At 37.8% G+C, this 23,954-nt stretch overlaps 1 pseudogene; it reads right to left on the reverse strand.

The window, feature by feature from the left end:
• Positions 1-3,279: 3,279 nt before the first annotated feature.
• LOC101698607 (arylamine N-acetyltransferase 2-like) lies at positions 3,280-16,822 on the reverse strand (annotated as a pseudogene).
• Positions 16,823-23,954: the final 7,132 nt, after the last annotated feature.

Genomic DNA, 23,954 nt, shown 5'->3' on the forward strand with positions numbered 1-23,954 from the left:
ACAAGCATGAGACATTGCCTTGGACTCTAAGCCTTTAGCTGGACTTGTGTAGGATATTGCTGGGATCCAGGCCCTCAGCTGGATTCTATGGGCCCCTACTATGCAGTTAATCTCTTGCGCTCTTTTGGATTTGACTTTTTGGGTAATTATCATAAAATAATCTTATAAACTATGTGTCCTGTAGTAAATGTATTCCTTGACTACAGCAGACATGACACATCCTAATCTCTAGGGATACTTCAAGAAATCCTATTGGATAAACACAAAGAATGGAGAGACACCTTAACAATCTCTGGCCATACAGATTGATGAGATCCATCTTCTTTATTCATTTAGGACTCATCTGATAAAAGTTAACTTTATAGTCAGGGTTCTACTCTTGAATCTGAAACCTAATTTTACACCTCTGAGTCTCTTTCAACATGCTTTGCCTTTTTTCTTCTATGTGGTAGATACAGTTAAGAAACAACAGTTCACTGAGTTTAGGATACTCACTGTATGATGTGTTTTTCTTGAGTCACTGTTATAGAGTGCTTCATTCTCCCTGAACCACTCCATGATCTCTTCCATGTTTCTTGTTACCAACATGGTCTTGGTCAGACCAATGTGAGAAAATAACTTGTCCTCCAGTATACAAAAAACTACCTCATACTGCCAAAAGTTGAAGCAGAGTTAAAAAAAAAAGTCAATCCAGTAATGTAAGGAAAGTGGTAAATTGTCATATACAGATACATGCTTTCATCTTTCCTTCCCATTCAGGGCAAGTCTTATGTCCACTTCTCCCTAAGACATCCTTCATCACTAATATCTCCCACCTGCTACTTGACTACATAAAACACACAAGCTACAACAAAACCCATTCTTCTAAAGAACAATGCTCCGTTCCAGTTTCTGATTCTCATGTCACCTTATTATTATGACCACAAGGTGAAGAGGGAGAAAATTTATTAATAAATCTACACTAAACTATAGTCCTCATACTGTAATCCACAGGCAGAAAGTATGAGTTTTAAAAAGTAAAGATTCAGATACTAAAGCATAACCCATGCTCTTTGATATTAGGTATCTCATATCCTGTCACTTTGATCAAGGATGAAGGAGGCCATTGATAGTGGGACTAGGATTTTCAAGCTAGAGGGAAAGATTGAAAGATAGAAGGAACAATTGCAGAATATAATAAAACAAGATGGAAGAACTCCATTAAATGGTCACCTACTACACAAAATATTACTTAGTTACTGATATTATTCATTAATCTATACAACAAATATTTATTTAGTGTTTACTCTAGGGTTGGCACTGTGTTGTTTATGTACGATACTCATTGTAACTCTGAGGAATTATGTCCACGGATTTACAAATAATTCACTGTTTCCCAGGATTTGAGCCTGAATATACACAAAGAACCTATGTGTTTTTCTCTATGAAAAAGCATGGAAGGAAGTAAATGAATATAACTGGTAAATAAGAAACAGCATGAAAAGATTACACTTAGCCCAATGATGTCTCCAAATAAAAATACTGATCCACATTATATTAGGTAACAACATTTTAATATACCTTTTAGAACATAAATTTTCTAGTTGTCAAATTTATTTCAAAAAAGATTTTTGTAATATGCTTTCTATATCCTTTTAAATTCTGTAAAATCTGTGGTAATGTGCCCTAGATCTTAATATTGTAATTTTAAAAATGTATAACTGATATTGTGTAATAGGAAGAAAAAGTCTAAAAGAGCAGGGGAATTGGGAAGGATAGGGGAAGGAAAAAATGGGAAAGGAAAAAATATGAGAAGAGGGAAAAAACGGAAACAAGGTCTTTGTAAATAGGGAAGGGTGGAGGGGGTGAAGGGAGGGCAAGGGAAGGGGAAAAAAAAATAAGAACCAAGAGACTCATGTAAAGGTACAAGATCCCAATGATGATTGTAACCGTATTGAATACCTAAAATGTACCAATAAAGTTAATGGGATTAAAAAAAAAAGAACATAAATTTTCTAGATGATGTGAATTTCATGTTTATAATTATCATTATTTTAGAGATAAATCACATCAATCTGCAAGCCAAAAATTCCAAATATTATTGTTCTTACATTCAGAAGAATAGTATGTAAAGAAATGTGGTCATAAAAAGGATCCCGGGAGAAATTATTAGCTCTGTCTTGACACCTAATCAAAATGTTAGGTACAGCTTTAAGTGATGTCTTTAGGACAGTTAGGTTATTGTGTCTCTTTCTTTGTTGTATTTGAATCCTAAGTTATACAGGTAGTGTTTTCTAAAAATTAGACATTAGATATAGACTGGCTGAATTTAGTGGAAGCAATAGTCTCATTATCCACTTTACTCCCAGTATAAATTTGCTGTGAATTAAAAAATAAATCAATATTTGAAAAGTTTCTAGCATGAATCATTATGGTTCATGTTGCACCCTGTTAGAAAGAACCAACCAGAGACCGATATTAAATCCACACAGGAGTTTATTACCGGCCAGGACCCGAGCTAAGCATCTGACTGGAGCCCTGACTGGGGGAAGACAAACATGTTTTATACACCTTTGAGGCCAGCAGTTTCTAGGCCCCCCTATGGGATAGAACTAGCAAAGCAAGCAAAAGGTACAGAAGCGGAACATCCTGTTGTTAGAACATTTGTAAAACAATAATTGATTAATTGCTGTTTCTAAGAGACTCTCTGAGGGGAGGAGGTTTCTAAGCTTGCTCCTTTTGATTTCATCTAAAGGGCAGGCAGGTGGGTCATTCAACAGCAATATGGAGTCTGTCTTGCTACCTAGGGTCCTTCAGTTCACAAGATAACACGCCATCACTAAAACACTTCAAGTATGATTACTTTTGCAAAATTGTGTGGTTACATTTCTTTAAAAAGTCAGTTATGTATGTTGACAATTTTTATGAGTCAAAGGGTATTATGTCGAAAAGGTAGACGTAGCACTTGGGAGGGTGAGACAGGAGGATTGCCACCAGTTTGAGGCCAGCCTGGGTTACATAGTGAGTTCAAGACCAGCTGGAACTACACAGCAAGACCCTATCTCAAAAAGAAAGAAAGAAAGAAAGAAAGAAAGAAAGAAAGAAAGAAAGAAAGAAAGAAAGAAAGAAAGAAAGGAAGGAAGGAAGGAAGGAAGGAAGGAAGGAAGGAAGGAAGGAAGGAAGGAAGAAAGAAAGAAAGAAAGGAAAGAAAGAAAGAGCAAAGGAGATACAACATATCATCAGTTAATCGTTGGTGATTTGAATGTCCAATATACAGTTCTCTTCTTTCTTTAACGATACTTTGCACATGTTTGAAATTTTGATGGTAAAATGTTTAATTAAGTATAGTACATTGAAGACTATTTCTGCTGCTTATCTAAATAGAAAAGCTTAGATCACTGTATTTGGGCACAAATTTTTTCTCTAATGAAATACCAAATATAATTTTCAGTACTTCATCAATTTCTTCATTCTTTACTGTTTTAAACTTGGCAAAATCTATGTTTTCCTTATAATTGAATCTCGTATAGGTGAGAGTCCAGCCCACTAAACAATAAACCTGTCTGGAATCTGGATGGGACATGCTGACTCGGTTGTAAACACTGACGGCGGCTAAGTCTCAAGCTTCCTTTCAGTTTGTCATCCACACAGGAGACTCACCAAAGGCAGCATGACCACACTCAGGGAGCCCATGGAGAACCTCAGGAAGGCATTGTGCACCTGTCTCGCCAAGCTGGATTTAGGGTGATTGTCACTATTAATCCAGAAGTATTGGGATATTTCTTCTTCCTGGCCAAAAGTCTAAAAGTGATAGAGAAGATAGTTTCAAAAATATATGAGATAAATTTTCCCAAAAATGGAAGGGTAGTTTTATAGGCCACAACTTTTTTTTGGGGGGGTACAGGGGATTGAACTCAGGTCCTTGCACTTGCAAGGCAGGCAGTGGAACCACTGAGCTAAATCCCTGGCCCTATAGGCCACAACTTTTGAAGAATATGGAATCAGCAAGAACAGATAGAATTGACAAAATGGTAAAGAACTGAGTTTCCCTGGGAAGAGGATGGGAAGTCAATGGTGGGAGATGAAAGCAACTCTGAAGGGTCTCAGCCTACGGGTTCTGGAAACTCCCACAAGAGGTCACAGAAGCAACCACCCAGATGATTGCTATGGCAACAGGAAAGAAGACTGAAGCATGCTCCATGTTCTTGGTTGCTACTAATACATTTAGCAGATGCATCAAAGTGCAGTATGTAGTGGTGACACCTGGGCTTCATTTAGGTGGCAGCACAACTACAGGTGGGGATTCAGGCATGGAACAAGAAAGAATGCTCTTAAAAGTAGAAAACTCAGTTGAGACACAACTACACATACAGGAATATGATGACAAAATACATAAAAATATAGTGTGACATGGGGATTAGAAGAAAAAATGTAACATGGAAAATTTACATGCCAAAAAACACAACCAGTGCAAGAAGAAAAACAGATGAATAGAAGTTCTTCTTAGGAATATGGTGGGATAGAGCACATAAAATGGATTTATTAACAAAAAGTTGAGGAAAAAGGTGAAGAAATAATCTGGTTCTTGAAAAGAAAGACTTGCAAAACATAGAAAATGAATTAATCAGAAACAATGGTAATACATAGTTAATGATAAAGAGAAAACTGTATAAATACTACATACTATCACAATAATTAAAAGAAAATCTTTAGTAAAAGTTTATGAAAAGATAAAGCTATTTCACAAGTCAAACAAAAGCTAATAAAAATGGAGAGAAGACTGTCTTACTTTCCTGTCACTGAGGCACAATACACAACAGCCACAAATCAAAGGAGGCTCCGAGTTTCTAGAGGTTTCAGTCTGTAGTCAGCTGGCTCCAAGACAGGGGAGCATGACAGAAGGGCCTGGCAGTGGAGAAAGGGCTCATGGAATGGTTATTGGAATCAGAGAGAGAGAGAGAGAGAGAGAGAGAGGTATCAAGGGAGGAAGGAGGAAGACAGACCCATCCAGCTACACTCCCAGTGAACTACCTCCTCCAAAGTGGCTTCACCTCTCAACATCACACTTTGCTATAACCTCGTCAGTGGATGAATCCACTGATGGGTATGAGACACCTATGATCCAATCCCTTCTCTACAAAGTTTTAGGGGACATCTAGATAAAAAAATTACAAAGACAATCCATATGGTGCTTCTGGAGAGCAGAATTCAAAAGGTATGGTAGAAAATATACCATATATATACAGTATTTTCCAGAAATGAAGCAGAAGGCAAAAAAGAAGACATGATTCTGGAAAGTTTGATTATATATGCGTGACACTGAAATATATTCTTGTTAGATTTTTGAAATTTAAAATGAAAAAGAATTACTGAAACACATGGTAGAGAAAGAACATACTTCATGATGAAGAATATATCAGGTAGGCAAAAGAATGTTCCACAGAAATTTCTAAAATGAGGTAAATGAGTTATGTCTATAAAGCATTGCAGAAAACTCTAATACTCAAATATTATTGTGTTAAAATAATTTGAATCAGAATGGAGACACAAATACAAAGATATTCTCAAACATGAAAAAACTGGAGAAATAGTAAAGCTATAAGGTGTTCTCATGAAGTGTTGGCTCTTTGGTGGGCAGAGAAGACGGAAATCAAAAGGAAAACTAAGAAATAGGCCACAGCGAAGCATTGCTATGAGCATTGGGGGATGACTACATAGCCTGTTGAACAAGCTAGTTCAGCTATGCAGAAATATTATTAAGTGAAAATTAAATCTGAAGGAGAAAGAGGATACGGAGAAGATCTGATCCAGGACTGTCAACATTGTAACTGTTAGAAGAGCTTATTGGAGCAGGCTGCAATTCATGAGTCAGACAGCACTGGATCTGAAGCAATTCAATGCTACAGGTGAGAAGGGAAGAGAATGGAAATGATCAGGAAAAGGAGGAGGAAGAGGGGAAAGAGAAACTTTTATAAGACATCCACAGAAACCAACAAAAAAATGTACTCGGTAGAGTGGCAGTTCTTAGTTAGAAGTCAGCTGGTGGCTTCGGATTAGGAAAGTCTCCAGTGTCCTTTTATTGCTTACCTTGTTAACTAACACAAGTACTGCAAATGTTCGGCCCAATGGTTATCCAGCTAAAATATTATTTTAACAGAACACATTAGCATAACATTATTGAAATGTAAAGCAGAATCAGGTAGATATAATCTAAGGGAGAAATAGAGCCAGAACAGAATTGGAAAGTACACTCCCTGTCTAAAGTAATTTGAGGAAAAAAGTGTAAATACACTGGGACTCATGGTTTTGGTCACTGACAGCTGTTGAAGACCCTCTCCAGTAAGCCTCCTAACAATGTGATGGACAATGTGTCCTTCAGGAACTCCTCTAGTCATTTCTGATTAAACCAATGAAACTTGTTGGATATTTAAGACTATTTGGAGGTTTCTGACCAGCTGCTGGAGGAGGAGCAGGAATTGTTACGAACTTTAACACACCCTGTTGTGCATAGAAGAACATGGACACTGGTAAAAGCATGTAATACGAAAATCTAGTTTAGGAACATACCTTAAACATAGCTATATTTAAAATACGCTTTCTTCGTCCTCAGAATAAATCCTCTAGGTGAACACCATTTTTGCTCTTATTTTACTGATGGGGTAACAGAGTTTGAGAGAATTTAAATGTCTTGTTTAAATTCTCACTGCCAGAATGTGCAGTCACTACGACTCCGACTCCAACCAACCCAAACAGTTTGATTCCGGCCTGTGCTGTAGTCACTATTATACTGCAAAGTATTTGTGGCGTTAGATCCCATGTAGGTGCCAGGTGTTCTGAACAAACTTCACCACTTGAAATTTAGCGCTAGAGTAGAATCTGGTCTCCTAGAGAGCCTTCTGAGGTCAGATTTCACCCCAGTTACAAAATACACAGCAAATGGATCAGGGAGCTCCACTTACCCAGTTCTGTGGAGCTGTAACCAGGGAAAGATGCTGAGTGCAATTGCATTGTTTCAAGGCCTGCAGAGTCACTGGCTTTCCAAATTCTCTGCCCCAGGAGTCCCTGCTCAGGGAGAGAATCCGCTAGGAGACCTCTGGGAAATGTATAGGCCAAGGCCCAGGTTTCTCCTGTGGAGCTCTTGTCTGACTTTTTTCATGGAAAAGAGTTGAGATTTGTATTAACTGCTCATTCTCATGCCTCAGGCTGAGAAGCACAAAGCCATTGCACATAATTGCTGGTCTCTGGGAGCCTCAGGCCAGACTTCCTATGTGTGACGTGGAAGGTCAGAGCTTTCCCAGTGAAGAAGAATCCCTACCCTAGAGCATGCAGAAAAAGAGGGAAGGTTTTATTTACACTCCCAATTTATGACACACTGTCTTCACCAATTCCTATAAGGTCTCTGTTTTCACTTTTCATTCTTCCTTTCCTCATCTTCTCTGTCATTCATCTTCCTACAGAAAGGCCCCGTGTAGAGTGTCTGAAATTTGCCCTCACAAGTGGTGCACATGTGCCACGTGTCATGTGGTTGTATTTCTGTTTCTGGTTTTGATCTACATTAATGATATTGGTGTGTAAGTCTTACTGTTTCTTAGGCATTTTCTCCTATATTTAAAAAACTATCTTCATTGCCTAATGAATGTCTTAGAGTATTCCTTCTGCAGCTATTGTATTAGTAAATTCCCCTAGTATCTGCAACATAACCTGAGACTCTCTTCCTGAAGGCTTCCTGTAGCCTATGCTTGGGCAGGCTGATCAGACCTACAAAATAATGCTCACGAGGTAGCCTCTCAGGTGAAGCTAATCGGAATTGGGGGATACATGTTCTCCTTTTTTTGTCAGCTCAGTTGAGATTGCTTGCACAACAGTAACTCCTGGTGTTGCCCATTGTTTTTGATATCCTTGTCTACAGGTAACCTATCAAGAAAGCATGTTTTGCTGATTCTCAAACTACCATTCATTTATCCTTTCTTCCTACTGAAGCATCTCACTTCACCTGTCCTTATGATGGACCCCCTCAACAGTACTTCCCTATTACATAGCTATGTAAATATCGATGTTGTAAATAACCTATTCCCTATACATTCCAGGTCTGACTTTTCTCTTTATATTATAATTACAATCACAAGTTGAAGAGGGAGAGTTATATAGGAATAAGCCTGTGGTTTAGACTATAGCTCTCATACTGGACTCCAGAATTTGAAAATATGTCTTAGACAAGTAAATATTCAGATTCATAAGCACAAGCCATGGCTTTAGGCCATGGAATCTGATGTCTTATCAATATTTCATCCAGGAAGAAGCAGGTACGTAACAGTGGCACGAGGATTTCAAGAAAGAGGAAAATAAAGCAGCCTGTAGGAGGATTTTCATTAAACGCTGATCTAGAAATTACTACTGAAATCACTTATTCATCTATGCATATAGATATAGGTATAAATATAAGATTGTGTGTGCATTTGTATATATGTGTGTGTTGCTGGAAATTAAACACAGGGCCTCATCCATGCCAGGTAAACATTAATCACTGAGCTACATCCCCAGACCTATTTGCAGGATTTTTACCCCAGGTCTGCTCCTGGATGTATGAGTATTAACTTTGTTTTTATCTTGATGAGTCACTACCACAGGTTTATCCAGTAATTAAGCTGGCATCCACAGAATTTGCACACAGATATAACAAAGAACATCATCTTTTTTATTTTAAGGGAAAATGTGGAAAAGAAAGTCAAATGAATATAAATGAAAGATAAGACAGGATGAGAATATGCCCTTGCAGATGCCACTTAGCCTCATAGTATACTAATGTTGCCAAAGAAAAAAAATGTTGATTCACACTATACTAGCCAATATTTTAGTATACTTCATAGATAACAAGTCTTTCCAGATAAGTATTTTATAATTCATAATGATTATTATTTTTAGATATGAATAATTTAATTTTGAAAGCTTCAGATTCTAAGTATTAATGTTTTCATATTTAAAAAATAGTTTAGAAAGTACTGTGGCATTATGCACTGAAAATGTATACCAAAAAATGCAAGGGGAGTGTTACGGCTTGTGCCTAGATGTACCCTCAAAACCTCATGTGCTCATAGATGGAGCTTTTGGAGAGGTGGCTGGATCTGGAGTGAAACTGGAATTGGTTCAGGGTGCAGTGCTAGGCTCAAGGGCACTAGGATTAAGGGTGTGAGTGCTACCCGCCCTAAGCAGTCTGGGTGAAGTAAAAAGGGCAGAAAGACACTGTTAAGGCCCCTTGTTGCTTTTGCTGTCCTTTGTGTGCAATGCACTGTTTCTCCTCTGAAATGTCCCTCTGCCATGTGCCACTCTGACTTGGAGCCAGAAAACTGTAGACTGAAACCTCTACACACTGTGAGCTAAGTAAACCTTTTCTCCTTTAACTTTGAGTGTTGGGTATTTTGTTTCAGCAATGAGAAAAGGAACTAAGACAGAGACCAAGAGATGAGTGGTCAGGAGCAAGAGGGAAGGGAAAGGGGAGGGAAAAAGGACTTAAGATGTGTTACGCCCTCGTACCAACTTCCCACAAGGAATGTAAACAGTATGTACTACACACATGTACTAGTAAAATAAAATTTAAAAGGAAAGAAATCTAAAAAATTAGTAATGTGTCATTCTCTTTGCAACTAGTTACAGGTTGCCATGAATTGGCTTAAGTCTTGTCTTGAAGACTACTGGGTTATTTGGAACCCATATTATGTCTTATTATTCCTTTTTACGTTTGAATCATAAGTTACACAGGTTGTACTTTGTAAAAATTACAGATTGAATATATGCTGGTTGAATTTATGGAAAGCAGTTTTCTCACCATTCTCTTTACTCAACTTTATAAATTATTTGTGAATTCAGCAATAAAGCAATGTTGGAGGATTTTCTAGCACAAATTATTATGGTTGCAAAGACAACAATGTTATCACTAAAATATTTCTAGATGTTAGCTTTGAGAAAAGTGTGTGGATGTATTTCTTTAAAAAGTCACTTAACAAGAGAAAAGAAAAATATAAATAAATCGAAGAGCACAATAAAAGATAGGTAATAGCAAACAGGGAGATAGATCTTTTGCAAATGGGAAGTGGACCGAGAAATGGAGGGAAGATTGGGGGAAGGGGACACAGACTTAAGATGTACCATGTACACATAGGAAGGGAATAGGATTTTAAAGAGTTAAGTCACATTCATGGAACAAAAGTGTGACCCCGGTATGTTCTGGGCTCAGGGAGGACTGGCTACACTCCTAGAGTCTGTCCTTGAGGGAATACACACCTTGATCTGAAAGTTTTAGTACAAGGACTCTGCCCTGGCTCCTAGCAAGATCCTAGAGAAGACTCCTTCTAAGACCCATGCACCTTACTGGCATGAGGTCACCTTTGTGTAACATGACATATAAGCTAGCAGGGAAAAAGGGGACTTCGGGAGACTCTTGGAAGTGTCTGGGGATTTGCAGGGATTCTGCCAGCAGGACCCTCACCAGCCTCTGTCTTGGGATTTCCCTAGCTGTCCTTGGGTGTTAAGCTTTATTGCTATCCCAACTGGTGATGTATTAGAACTGCATGAGGGACTTCTGCCCAGCAGGACCCTGACCAATGCCCTCTTGAAACTTCCCCAGTTGTCCTCGCCTGTTGAGTAGAGTTGTTACCCTGGCTGGTGATGTATTACTTCTATCTGTCATACTTTCTTTTTACTGTTCTTATTGCTTAACCTTGCAATAAAGCTATTTTTACTCTCCCGTTTGTGTGGCATGGTGTGACTTTTATCATGGATGGATCCAACCTCAATCTAACTAAGTGGTGTACCCAAGTAGCTTGCTATTGTTCCTTGCTAGAACAACATACCACAATGATGAATGTAGTCATTATGTACTACAAACATGTACTAATGAAATGTAGTTTAATTACTTATGGTGACAATATTATGTGTGACATACCACGATGTCTAGAATTATCTTCAATATATCTAAAAGTATGAGGAAAGATCATGAGTTTATCATTGGTAAGGTGGATGAAATTTATACAAAGAACTATTATTCTTTCATCTGTACTTTTACATATGCTTAAACGTTTTTATAATAAAAGATTAAATAGCTTTAATGATAATGAAAAGCAATTTTGCTCCTTATTCTAAAATGGTAAAAGATTGAACACCATGTTTGAGCACAAACGTTTTCTCCAATGAAATACCAAATACAGGTTTCAGTACTTCTGCTTCTGCCCTGGTTCAGAGTCTTCCGCTCTACCAGGTTTATGCTGTCCTATAACTGAATTCCCTATAGGTGAGGATCAAGTCCACTAATCAAGGAACCCCTGTGGGATCTGCAAGGAAAAAGTGATGCATTCAGAAACAAAGATGTTAGAGAACTCTGAATGTGTCTGTGGGCAGACTAAAAATCTTCAACTGTTTGAAGTAAGAGAGTAAATGAGTAGATTTCTAGTATTTCTTCCTCTTCAGGAGGTCAGAATGAAGTAATTCTGGGGTTGGAGTGTACTCTATGCTTTTTTCTCATTCAGTCCAGTACCAAATTTCATTCTCTTTTGTCAAGCAGAAAATGGAAGGCACCTGACAATGATCTTTCCTGGGAATTAATTAGTTCCAGAGGTGCCCACATCTGGTAGGAGCCACAACTTATGCTGCACCAGTGATGTAGTTCCTGCCACTGATTACCACCTGGGCCAGAGCATGAACCATTTCACTGCCCTATTTGCTTTCCTGAGTGATTTAAACATAGCCTCCCAACATTCTGATCTCAAATCCTGTTGTGCAAGTTGATTTACCCGGGGCCAACAACCAATTCAGTTCTTCCTCACAACTTGTGAGCCCAGCTCCATGGATTCTCCAAAATGCAGGTTCAAGTTCTCAAAAGGACCCTCTCAGATCTGGTTGTGAGGAATATCAGTTCCTGTTTCCATGTCCAGTTTGTTCTAGCATGCATTCTTTCAAAATATGCTTCCATGTCCATTGTCCCCTAAAGCAAGGGAAACAAAACAAAAACAAGCATAACTACCCAGAGTGGCACCCGGCCACATGTGAGAGAGCAGCCCTGCAACAGAGGTGAGAAAGCCACCCAGGAGCAGCACTCCTCTAGGTGACAGCCGGACCTCCCCTGGGCCCGTGTGAGACATCAGATCCATGTGGGGCAGGTAGATTGGCACCTCATCTCCTGGGGAGCATGATATAGGGAAGCAGAGGCAAAAACTAACCAATCAACCTGATTCTGGACAAGCACCTGGAGAGAGAAGTGAGGATCCAGACACCATGACATTAAGTATGATGGTCTCAAAGGCTATATCCAGTAGAGAACAGAAAGCTCATCATGTTCCCCATCTACCAATGGGAGCAAGGATACACCTTGGCTGGAATGGGCACTTTGAGGACACATAGGCACTAAAGTAACTCCTCCTACCTAAAATATATAAAAAACTAAAAAATTGCTCTTTGTTGTTTTGCTACCTCCTGTCAGCAGTCATGAACTGTTGCCCCTCTGCCATGTGCCACTCTGCCTCTGAGCCAGCCAATTAAGGACTAAAATCTCTACAAACTGTGAGCTAAAAAAACCTTTCCTCTTTAAAAAAAACACTAAAAAATTTGATGCCCCAAATAAAAGACCCAATCCAAAAATGGGCAAGCAAATGAATAGACACATCAGAGAAGAAATACAAATGTCCAATAAATAGGCAAATACATGCTCAACATAGCTGGCCACCAGAAAAATTCAAAATAAAATAACACCGAGATTCCCTCCTACCCCAGAAAGAATGACCATCATCAAGAAATCAAATACTGTAATAACAAATGCTGGAGAGACTACAGGGAAAAGGGAACCCTTCTATACTCTTGGTGGGAATATAAATTAATATAACCATGATGGAAATCAGTGTGGAGATTCCTCAAAAAACTACAACTACAACTTTCATTTGACACAGCTATTCTCTTTCTAGTTATCTTTCCAAAAGAGTTATAGACATCATTTTACAGTGATACATGCATACCCATATTTATAGCGGCACAATTCATAATTGTTAAATCTTGGAAGAAGCCCATATGTCCATCAACAAATGAATGGCTAAAGAAAATGTAGTACTTATGCATAGTGGGGTACAATTCTGCTGTAAAGAAAAATGAACTTGAGTCGCTTATAGGAAAATGGATATAACTTGAGACGATAATGTTAAATGAAATAAATCAGACACACAAGCTTAAATATCAAATGACTTTTCTTTCTTTTTTTTCATTCTTCAAGTTTATTGGTACATTTTAGGTATACAATATGATGACATTCATCACTGGGAATTTGTATCTGCACATGATAAATCTTGGTTCTTATTTTTTCCCCCTTCCCTTGCCCTCCCTTCAACCCCCCCTACCTCTCTCCATTTACCAAGACTTTGTTTCTGTTTTTTCCTTTTCTCATATTTATTCTTTTCCCTTCTTTCCTTTCTCCAATTCGTCCCACTTCCCCTTCCTTTTCTCCTTAGGACTTTTCCCCCTATTTCACATTATCTATTATATATTTTGATCCTCCTTTACACTTTCAACACATAACTTTTCTTATATGAGAAACCTAAAGTAAAAATAAAGATGAGAATAAAAGACAGCTAATGGGAAGTAGGGAGACAGTTCTCAAAGAGCAAAGGGGTCAATAGATGGAGGGAAGGGAGAGGGAGGGATAAGGGATGAAAAAGGAATTCTGATGTTCTGTGTAAATGTACCCAACTCCATACAAGGAAAGTAGGCATTATGTACTGCAAACCTGTACAAAAGTAAGTGGATCAAAAGATGGATGGAGAGAGGAGGGAGGGAAGGGAAAGGGGATGAAAAAAGAGATTAAGATGTGTTATGTGCATGAAGCAACCTCCCATAAGGAACGTAAGCATTATGTGCTACACACATGTACTGATAAACCAGAGCTAAAAATAACACATACAAAAACAAGTATTACAACGTCATACTTACACTTCCTGGAGTACGCCAATTATAGTTGTAATGTATTTAAAATATCTAAATACAAAGATTGGCTTTAAATATCTGTATTGGTGATTCTTTTAATTGGCTTTATAAATTGCTTTTACATGTACAATTTCACTTAATCATCTCATTGAACCTGGAAGGAAGGTGTGATCATTTCTTCTACCTTTCAAGTATCAAAATCAGAAATCCATATTAAATGACAAGCCAAATGATAAGGTATGGTTTTCAATGTGGTTTTCTTGGTGATTGAAAAAAATATTCCATTAGTATCCATTAAAATAAGCTTCTGAACAGTTCTTGATAGCAACAGGAGAATTATGCAATAGAGCACATGATATTCATGGTGCTTGACTCATTCAATTTTCCCTGTAGGTGAAACTTAGCCCACATTCCCCCTCAAAGATTTATATTAATTCACTCATTGATTGATCGACTGACTGATTCAACAAACAATTTACTGAATACCCACTATGTTTTTGCTACTGATCTAGTATTTGCCAGCCCTGAAACATCCTTATTCATGATTGGCACGTTAGATTGACACAGAGAGCAAAGTCAATGAGGAATGTAGGTGATTTGTGAGATTGTGCTGTTTCCCAGGGAAAACTAAAGCAAAAGAGAGGATAGCAAGTGCACAGGGATTGTTTCAGTTTCAAATCTGTTGATTAAAGAAAGTCTCACAAGACGTCGTGGATGATGCACAATGAACCCTGTGGATATGTGCAGGGAAGATTGTTCCGAGCAGAAGAAACAAATTCAAAATGCTCTGTGCTGGAAGCTGCCTAGAGAGGTCAAAGGATTTCAAAGAAGCTTCCACAGTGGCATCAGACTGAATGGAAGAGAACAGACAGACATCAGATCAGATAGGTAACAGTTTTCTTATGGCCAAGCTGGTCTCTTGAACTCATTGAAAGTGAGATGAAAAATCTAAATAGCAGAGAGGTAAGTGGATGGTTATAACTTTACAACATTTGCCATGATAAAAGTCATCTTTCTGGTTCTGTAGGCTATGGATATTATGGATGATCACTTGCAGTACAAAGAAACAATTATGTTTAGGACCAATGCTTGGTCAGGACTTCCATGTGATTCAAATAAATCGATGAGACTTTGTTGAGAAATTTACATGTTGTGAGCCAGAAGTTCATAAGATATTAATCCAAAGCTAATGGGGAGAACTAGTGAAAAAAAAAAAACAACACTAATAATGAGAAAAGAAGGAATCACAATGAAGGACTTTGAAAAAACCTCATGTTGTTTCTTAAGTGTCAAGTAATGTTAAGGGAAAAATAGCATAAACAATGACATAGCCCTCCTTTAAAAAAAAGGCATCTATGGTACCATTTACAATCCAATGATGATGAATTTTGTAGGATGCTATCCAAAACCTCTATCTAGTGAGACTTTGATTGGAACCAGGGTGCACAGCCACCAAGACCAACTCTTTTGCCATGAAGCAGGCATTGCACAAGGTACAGCATGGTACAAAGAGACCTGTCCCTAAGTTGAACCATGTTGTGATAAACACCTTTATTTTCTTGCTTCATATCATTTCTCTTTTTTAACCCACACATCTGTTCTATATGGCCAAGGTTTTCAACAGTTTCTGTACTTGTCTGAAAAACCTTCCCTAAATCTGTGAGATCCATTGCATTTTTTCTCATCTTGATTTCTAACAGCAGCTTTCCTGGACATCTGGATACCCTCTACCACTCTACCACTCAGGCACAGAGGGAGAGATGGCGTATAGTCAGAGTACTTTGAATCCTCATTGTCCTTAACCTAGAAACTGCATTGAGCACATAAGGACAACAGGGGAAGACTGAGTTGAAAGGAAACATATGGTTTATTTGTGCCTGGCATTTGTTTATGGCTTAGACCATTTTATCTTCTATTAAGAAATTATCCTTTAGAAATGCTGCTATTTGTTTTAATGTCTCCTCCTTTACTTAATTCCTCTCCTTCACTTTTTTGGTCACTCTCTGTCCATTCCTTCCAACGTCTTCCCCATTTCTTCTTTTTCCTTTATTTTTTTAAAAGATAGTATTGGGATTCAATGTAATAACTTCAGATTATTAGAAAAAGACACTTTTTAAAAAGGGGCCTTGCTAGTAGCAATATGCTCTAAGCCAAGTAACACTTCGGTTGTGAAAAATGTAAGAAATGGAGTATTAGTGAATGTACGCAAAAAGGTGAAAGGCTGAAAATACTTGGGAAGCAGTTACCAGGGAAAGAAGTGACTATGAACACTGCTAGTTTTCCATGTTTACCTGTGGCAAGTCTGGGCAGGAATACACCTTTCCTGTCAGCTTGGCCTTTCATGTGGGAGACAACTGAAAGGAGAAGGATTGAACACATTCGGTCGCTATTGACAGTGCTCAGAAAGGCACTTTATACCTGTGTTAACTGTATGTAGTTTATTGTCAATTTAAATTCAGAAAACTTGGGATATTCCTTCTTTGGGAAAACACTAGAAAGAGAAAAGATAGTTAAAAATATATAAAAAAGCATTTCTTGAAAACAAAGGGTAGTTTAGTGAACCATAGACTACGACAATGCCTGTAGCTTGCACAGAGCATGTGTGTATTGCATATTTGATACTCGTGATTGCTACCAATGCATACACCTGACACAGCAAAGTGCAGTAGGCAGCAGTAACACCTGCTCGCCCTTTGGATGTCAACACAGATATAGCTGGAGGCATAGAACAGAAAAATAAAACAATGTTCTTAATATAGGGTGTCACCAGGTAAAAAGAGGGACCACTTCTGTGAGGAGAAACCATCGTCAGAGTATCTCTGGTCACCTTCATTTCCTCACCTTCCCTGTAGAGTTTTGGAGCCCAAGCTCCAGCTGAAGGAGACATCTTGCCAGGAACACTGGGTTCAAGAAAGAAAGAGCAGTGGAGACACAGCTACACATATGTGAACATGATGACAAAACACAGAGATGTATATTATGATATTGGAACGAAAAGACAACACAGAACATACATTATTTTCCAAAAGTGACAAACAGTGCAAGTAGAAAAATAAATTACATAGAAAGAAGTTCTTCATAGGAACTTGGCAGGATAGAGCATGTAAAAGGAATTCAATAACGAAGAGCTAAAGAAGACAGTGAGGAAATGGTGTGACTCATCAATAAGTAGCACTTACAAACAATTAGTTATAGAGGAGAAATATGTATCATAACATCACGTTAAGTATGGTAAGAAAACTTGATATTCATAGTAAAGGCTAACACAAAGAAAATGCCATTGAAAGGTTAACTAGAAGGGAATGGAAATAGAAAGCAGCCAAAGACAATCCACTTGTGTCTGAAGAAGAGAATTTTAAAAATCTAATAACAAATATAAGATTAAATGTAATATCTAAGATTAAAAGAGTATATTCCTCTAATGAAGCAGAAATAAAATCAGAAAAACTTGAAAGATAAGATTCTTGGAAGTTTGATCCTATATACTTGATCATAGAATATATTCTTGTTAAAATTTTAAAATTGCAAATTAAAGAAAATTACTAAAGCATCCGGCAGAGGGAAAATAAAGAGCAAACTACATAAAGAAGAAAATATCAGGCTGGCAACAGAATATTCCACAGAATTATGCAAGGTGAGGCAAATGATCTATGCCTACAAAATACTGCAGGAAAATACAATCCTCAAATATTATTCTGTTATTATGTACAGACTCACAAAGGAAACATGCACACAATGACAATATTCAACATTAAAGAACCAGGGAAAACAACAACTGTGAACTGTCCTAATGAAATCTTTGTTCTTCAGTGGCCAATGAAGAAGCAAATTAAAAGAAAAAGTATGAAATAGGCCATAATGAAGAACCACTGTGAGCATCAGGTCTTTGCAATGCAGAGTGAAGGGTAGAAGAGTGATGAGTATGATGGTTATAAATAATACATTTCTGCTATATAGAAAAAGAAATAAGAAGTAAAAAAAATCTGAAAATTAAAAAAAACCAATTAGAATGATCTGATCCATAGTAATATATATAGACATTCAGATTTTGAAGATTTTATTTGAAGGAACAACACATTCAGAAATCTGGAACCATCGGACTCCTAGAAATTCACATTCCTGTGGTGTTATGATGAGAGGGGAGCTTCTATAAGACAATGACAAGGGCGAGACAAAATATATTTGATCCTCTAGCATGTCCTCAGTTAGAAGCTGGTTGGTGGCTTCTGACTGATAATTCTCTGCTTTCTTTTTGCTGTTTAAATTGGGAACATGGAATACTGGAACTGTCTACCCAGTGGTTACCTAGTTACATTTAAAAATTTTGTAACAGATCACATTATTGTTCAATTACTGAAGTGAAAGTTAAAAGGCATCTAGAGGTAATAAAATAGGGAGAGGTAGAGCTGATGGTAGAGGTACATACTATGTGTAAAGTAATAAAAATTATGTGTGTATTTATGACTCACATGGAATCCATTGGAACTATTGGTCTCTACTGTAGTTATAGAAGGGTGAAGAAGAAGACAATATGCTTAGCTTACCTGGAGAAGGCCCATGAGGGTGGTGAGGATTCAGTCCCTAGGTTAGTGGGGGGCTAATACTCTCTGTTAAGTCACCTAGATCCCTTTGATTTTGTACCATTTGGGTGATTCCCTAGCTTGGCCTATGTTCTTATATTTAAGTCCCTGTACTCTAGATTCTCTTTAAAAGACTGAGGGCTGCTGGACCTTCCTCTTCTTCTTTCCCCAAAGCTGGAAGTTCCAGGGTAGATGTGCAGCCATAACAGCCCTGGGTCAATGGTCTGTTAGTGCAAGGTCCTGAGAGCCCAGCTGCCTTGCCTCGAGTCTGGACAACGTTGGAGTTAGAATTTGCAACCAGTCATGGGTGGGGTTCTTCTAGCATTTCAGAAAGTCGTATGCACATAAATCCTTGTCCCGAGGACTGGTATTGGGAAATTTCACTTAGTTCATGATAGTGTTCATTTTTGTGTAAAAGAAAGGTAAGTATTGACTGAGACAACTTCCAGAGGATCTTGAGCACCACAAAAAATCTTGCTTTTTTTCCTGCAGATCACATGAATGTTTTGTTGTTTTTGTTGTGTTCAATATGCAGCAATTGGGATAACAGTTGTGCGTGACGTGCTTCAACCACAAGTCACCATATTTGGCTGTACCTCAGAGACAATGTCTATATACAGAATGAATTGTTTAATTTTAGTCCTTAGGATCTCTGCATCTTTCATGTACAATGGTGTTTTTCTCTTCTTCCTTTCTCTTCTTTCTATGGAAGAACAGTAGCCAAGAGATGAATGTTAGGACAAAGGAAGTCATGTGTAGGGAGGGTCCTAGCAACATGGAAGGAGGCAGGGTAATATCTCAAGTTCCTCCTTCCATTTTGGGGGGCAAAGTGGGGAGTATTGTAGTAGGACCAGATGTGGGGCTACATGCAGAAATCAGTGTGTGTCCAGGAGGTTGAGCTAGATAGTCTAGCCCCACATTAGGTGGTGAAGTCCTTATGATGGTGTTGTTTTTAATCTTTAGGACAGGACATTCCATTTTCTGATCAGATTTGTGATCAACAATTTGTTCCAGAAATCAGTGCAGAATGATCACAGGAATGCAGGATGATGTCCGTAGTCTCAGAATGAGACAGGGAACAAAAATTAAACAAGATGGCATCATTACTGGCAACAGCCTGTTATACTTTTATCCTCACTCCTGTTTAGCTGCCTACCCAAAGGCACTCTGTGACGTGTCTGAAATATGCTCAAACATATGGTATGAATGTGCAATGTCTCATATGGTTTTATTCTGCTTATTTTGTGCTACATTAATGACACTGATCTATAGCTCTGTTTCTTGGATATAGTAGATTTAAAAAACTCTATGCTGTATTTTAAAAACTGTCTTCACGCCCTGATTGATGCTTGGTGCTATGCTTTTGCCACCTACTTTTCAGCACATTGCGACAGGCTCCTGCTGCATAACCTGGATTGATTTTCCTTTCTGTGACCTGTGCTTGTGTGGGCTGAGTAAACCTTCAAACCTACTAAGGTCAACAACTCAGGCGAGGAACAGAGGAATTTGGCTCTGGTGTTGTCTCCTGTGATTTTGCTTCCTTTTTCTACAGGTAACCTGCCAATAAAGTACCCTTTGTGGATTCTTCTACTACCTTTATAACTTTCATCCTTATCACTCAGGCAGGGTCTCCTTTCCATGTCTTCTGGGACATTGTCCCTCACCATTACCTCCTAACTTTTACACTGCTGCATAAAATACATGTGCTGCAACGTAACCTATTCTCCTAGCAAATGACTCTCCATTCCAGTTCCTGCTTTTGTCTTTACCTTCTTATGGTCACCACATGTGAGGAGAAAGAATAATTATTAACAAGTCTGTATTTTAAATTATAGCCCTCATACTAGAAAGCACAGTTAGAAAATATGAGTTGTAGATGAGTGAAGATTCAGATTCTGAAACATAAACCATATCAGAAGGTCCAATAGAATGAACTCACCAGGTAAGGCAAGCAGCTAAGTAGAAGGAAAGGAAAAGAAATCAGCAACAGAAAAATTATGCAATAATGGGAATAAATCAATACTTTCAATAATAATTCTCAACATAAATCTCCCAATTAAAAAACACAAATTGGTATAATGGATCAAGAAACATAAACCAATGGTATACTCTGTACAAGAAACATGTTTCAACCAAAAAGAAATTCATAAACTAAAAATCAAATGATGAAAAGCAATATTCTATGCAATAGGAACATGAAAATAAATAGGAGTAACTATCCTGTTTTCAGGCAAAGTGGAGTTCCAGCTACAATTGATCAGAAGAGGCAAGGAATGTCATTACATATTGGTTAAGGGAAAAATTCAACAGGAAGAGATAACAATTATATCAGAGCTGAAAAAAACCTAACAAATGGATTCAATACACATCCACATTTTCAGATTGGGTCTTTAAATTTTGGAGGTCTGATCTTTTTAAGTTCTTTATAGATTCAAGATAGTAGACCTTTGTCTGAGGAAAAGCAGGTGAAGATTTTTTCCCACATTGTGGGTTGTCTCTTCACACTGCTGGTGGTTTCTCTTGCTGTGCAGAAGCTTTTTAATAAGAAGAGATTCCACTTGTTGATTGTTTGTGCTAGTTGATGGGCAACTGAGGTTTTGTTCATTAAATCTTTTCCTACACCTATGTCTTCAAGAGTTCTACCTAACCTCTGTTCCAACTGGTTCAGAGTTTCTATTTTAATATTTAATCTTTAATCCATTTTGATTTTAGTTTAGTGCATGGCAAGAAATACAGGTCTAGCTTTAATCTTTGGCAATTTGAAACCCAATTTTTCCAGCACCATTTATTAAAGAGGCTATCTTTCCTCCAGTGAGGATGTTTGGCTCCTTTGTCAAAGAGGAGGTGGCTGAGTGTGTCTGGAGTTGTTTCTGCATCTTCTAATCTGTTCCTCTGGTCCTCAGGTGTGTCTCTTTGCCTGTACCATGCTGTTTTTATCACAGTAGCTTTGTAGTATAGTTGCAGGTTGGGGATTGTGGTACCTCCTGCCATGTTTCTGTTACCTAGAATTGCTTTTGCTATTCTGAGTCTCTTCTTGTTCCAAATGAATTTTTAGATTGTTTTCTCAAGGTCCGTGAAGTATGCTGCAGGGATCTCAATTGGAATTGCATTGAATCTATATAGCAGTTTTGGAAGTATGGCCATTTTCACTATATTAATCCTTCCTACCCAGGACCAAGGGATATCTGTCCATTTTCTGATATCCTCTTCAATCTCTCTTTTCAGAGTGCTATAGTTTTCAGAGAAGAGGTCTTTGATTTCTTTTGTTAGATTGATTCCTAGGTATTTCAGTTTTTTGGATGCTATTGTGAAAGGAATAATTTGCTCTATTTCTCTCTCAGTGAGTCTGTCATTTGTGCAGAGGAAAGCTATTGATTTTTGTGTGTTTACCTTGTAAAGAGCTACTTGAATACATTTGGTTATTAAGTCTAGAAGACTTTTGGTGGAATTCTTGGGGTTTTCTATATACAGAAATATATATTTCTATATATTCATGTCATGTGCAAATAAGGACAGTTTGGCTTCTTCATTTCCTATCTTTATTCCTTTTATTTCTTTCTGTTGTCCAATTGCCATGGCTAATGTTTCCAAAACTATATTGAACAAGAGTGATGATAGTGGACATCCAGTCTGAAAATGGGCATCTGAAATGAACAGACAATTCTCAGACAAAGAAGTAGAAATACCAAATAAATACATGAAAAAATGTTCAACATCACTGGTTATCTGAGAGATGCAAATGAAAACAATGCTGAGATTTCACCTCACTCCCCAAAGAATGGCTGTTATCATGAAATCAACCAATAACAAATGCTTGCGGGGCTGTGGGGAAAAAGGAACCCTGCTCCACTGCTGGTGGGAGTGTTGACTGGTGCAACCACTGTGGAAATCAGTATGGAGATACCTCAAAGAACTAGGACTGGAAGTCCCATTTGACCCCGCTATTGCCCTGCTGGGTATCTTCCCCAAAGAATTAAAAGAATCATACTACAGTGATATATGTGTGCCCATGTTCGTAGCAGCAGAGTTTGTAATAGCTAAAACTTGGAAACAGCCCAAATGCTCATCAACTGGAGACTGGATAAAGAAAACATGTTTTTTTATAAAATGGAGTACTATTCAGCCATAAAGAATGAGAAATTAGAAGCATTTATAGCTAAATGGATGCACATTGAGGTGATACTCTGAAGTGAAATAAATAGGACACACATGAATAGATACCGAGTAGTTTCTCTGGTGTGAGAAACTGAAAGTGTAAATAAGGACTAAAATGTATAATAGGTAATGTGAAATAGGAAGAAAAGGGGCAAAGGGTAAGGAAGTGGGAGGACTAGAGGAAAGGATAGAAGGGAATGGGATTAATATGAGAAAATGGAAAAATAGGAACCAAATCTTTGTAAATAGGGAGGAATGGAGGGGTTGAAGGGAGGACTAGGCAAGGGTGAAAAATAAGAACCAAGAGAGATTATGTAAAGGTGCAAATTTCCAATGATGAATGTCATTATACTGTATCTGTAAAATGTACCAATGATTAGAATGAATAATTGATAATGCAAAATAGGAAGAAAAGGTCCAAAGGGGTATGGGTAGTGAGAGGGGTAGGGGAAAGGAAAGAAGGGAAAGGAAAAATGATGAGAAATGGAAAAAATTGTAAATAAAGTCTTTGTAAATAGGGAAGGGTGGAGGGGGTGAAGGAAAGGCTGGGAATGGGGAAAAAATAAGAACCAAGATGCATTATGTAAAGGTACAATTTCCCAATGAGAAATGTAACTGTGTTATATACCTAAAATGTACCAATAAAAGAATTTAAGAAAAAAAATGTACATCTACAGGATGTTTCGCCCAACAAGAGGATGCACATTCTTCTCAGCAGCACATGGAACTATCTCTGAATCACATCCTACCCCTTCAAACCTCCTTAAATAAATGTAAAACAATAATAAGTATACCATACATATTATCAGATCATAGTGCAATGAAACAAGAACTCAATGGCAAAAGAAAGCACAGAAATTATGGAAATTAATGGAAATTAAATAGTACCCTCTTGAATAATTAATGAGCAACCAAAGAAATCACATTCTTAGAATTAAATAGTTAATAGTTTAAGTTGCTGATGATATGATACTTTACATAGAAGATCCAAAAAACTCAGTCAAAAGTCTGCTAGACCTAAATGACAGATTCAGTAGAGTAGCTGGATACAAGGTCAACACTCAAAAAACAATAGCCTTCTTATACACAAATAGCAGACCCATTGAGAGAGAAATTTGGGAAATAATTCCTTTTACAATAGCATCTAATAAAATGAAATATCTAGGAATCAATCTAACAAAGGAAGCAAAAGACCTCTATACTGAAAACTATAGCTCTCTGAAAAAGGAGATTGAAGAGGATATAAGAATATGGAAAAATATCCCTTGTTCCTGGGGAGGAAGA

Source organism: Heterocephalus glaber, unplaced genomic scaffold (assembly GCF_053883595.1).
Source record: "Heterocephalus glaber isolate CG9 unplaced genomic scaffold, H.glaber_assembly_v1.0 deba00001460, whole genome shotgun sequence".
In the NCBI taxonomy this organism is placed as follows: domain Eukaryota; kingdom Metazoa; phylum Chordata; class Mammalia; order Rodentia; family Bathyergidae; genus Heterocephalus; species Heterocephalus glaber.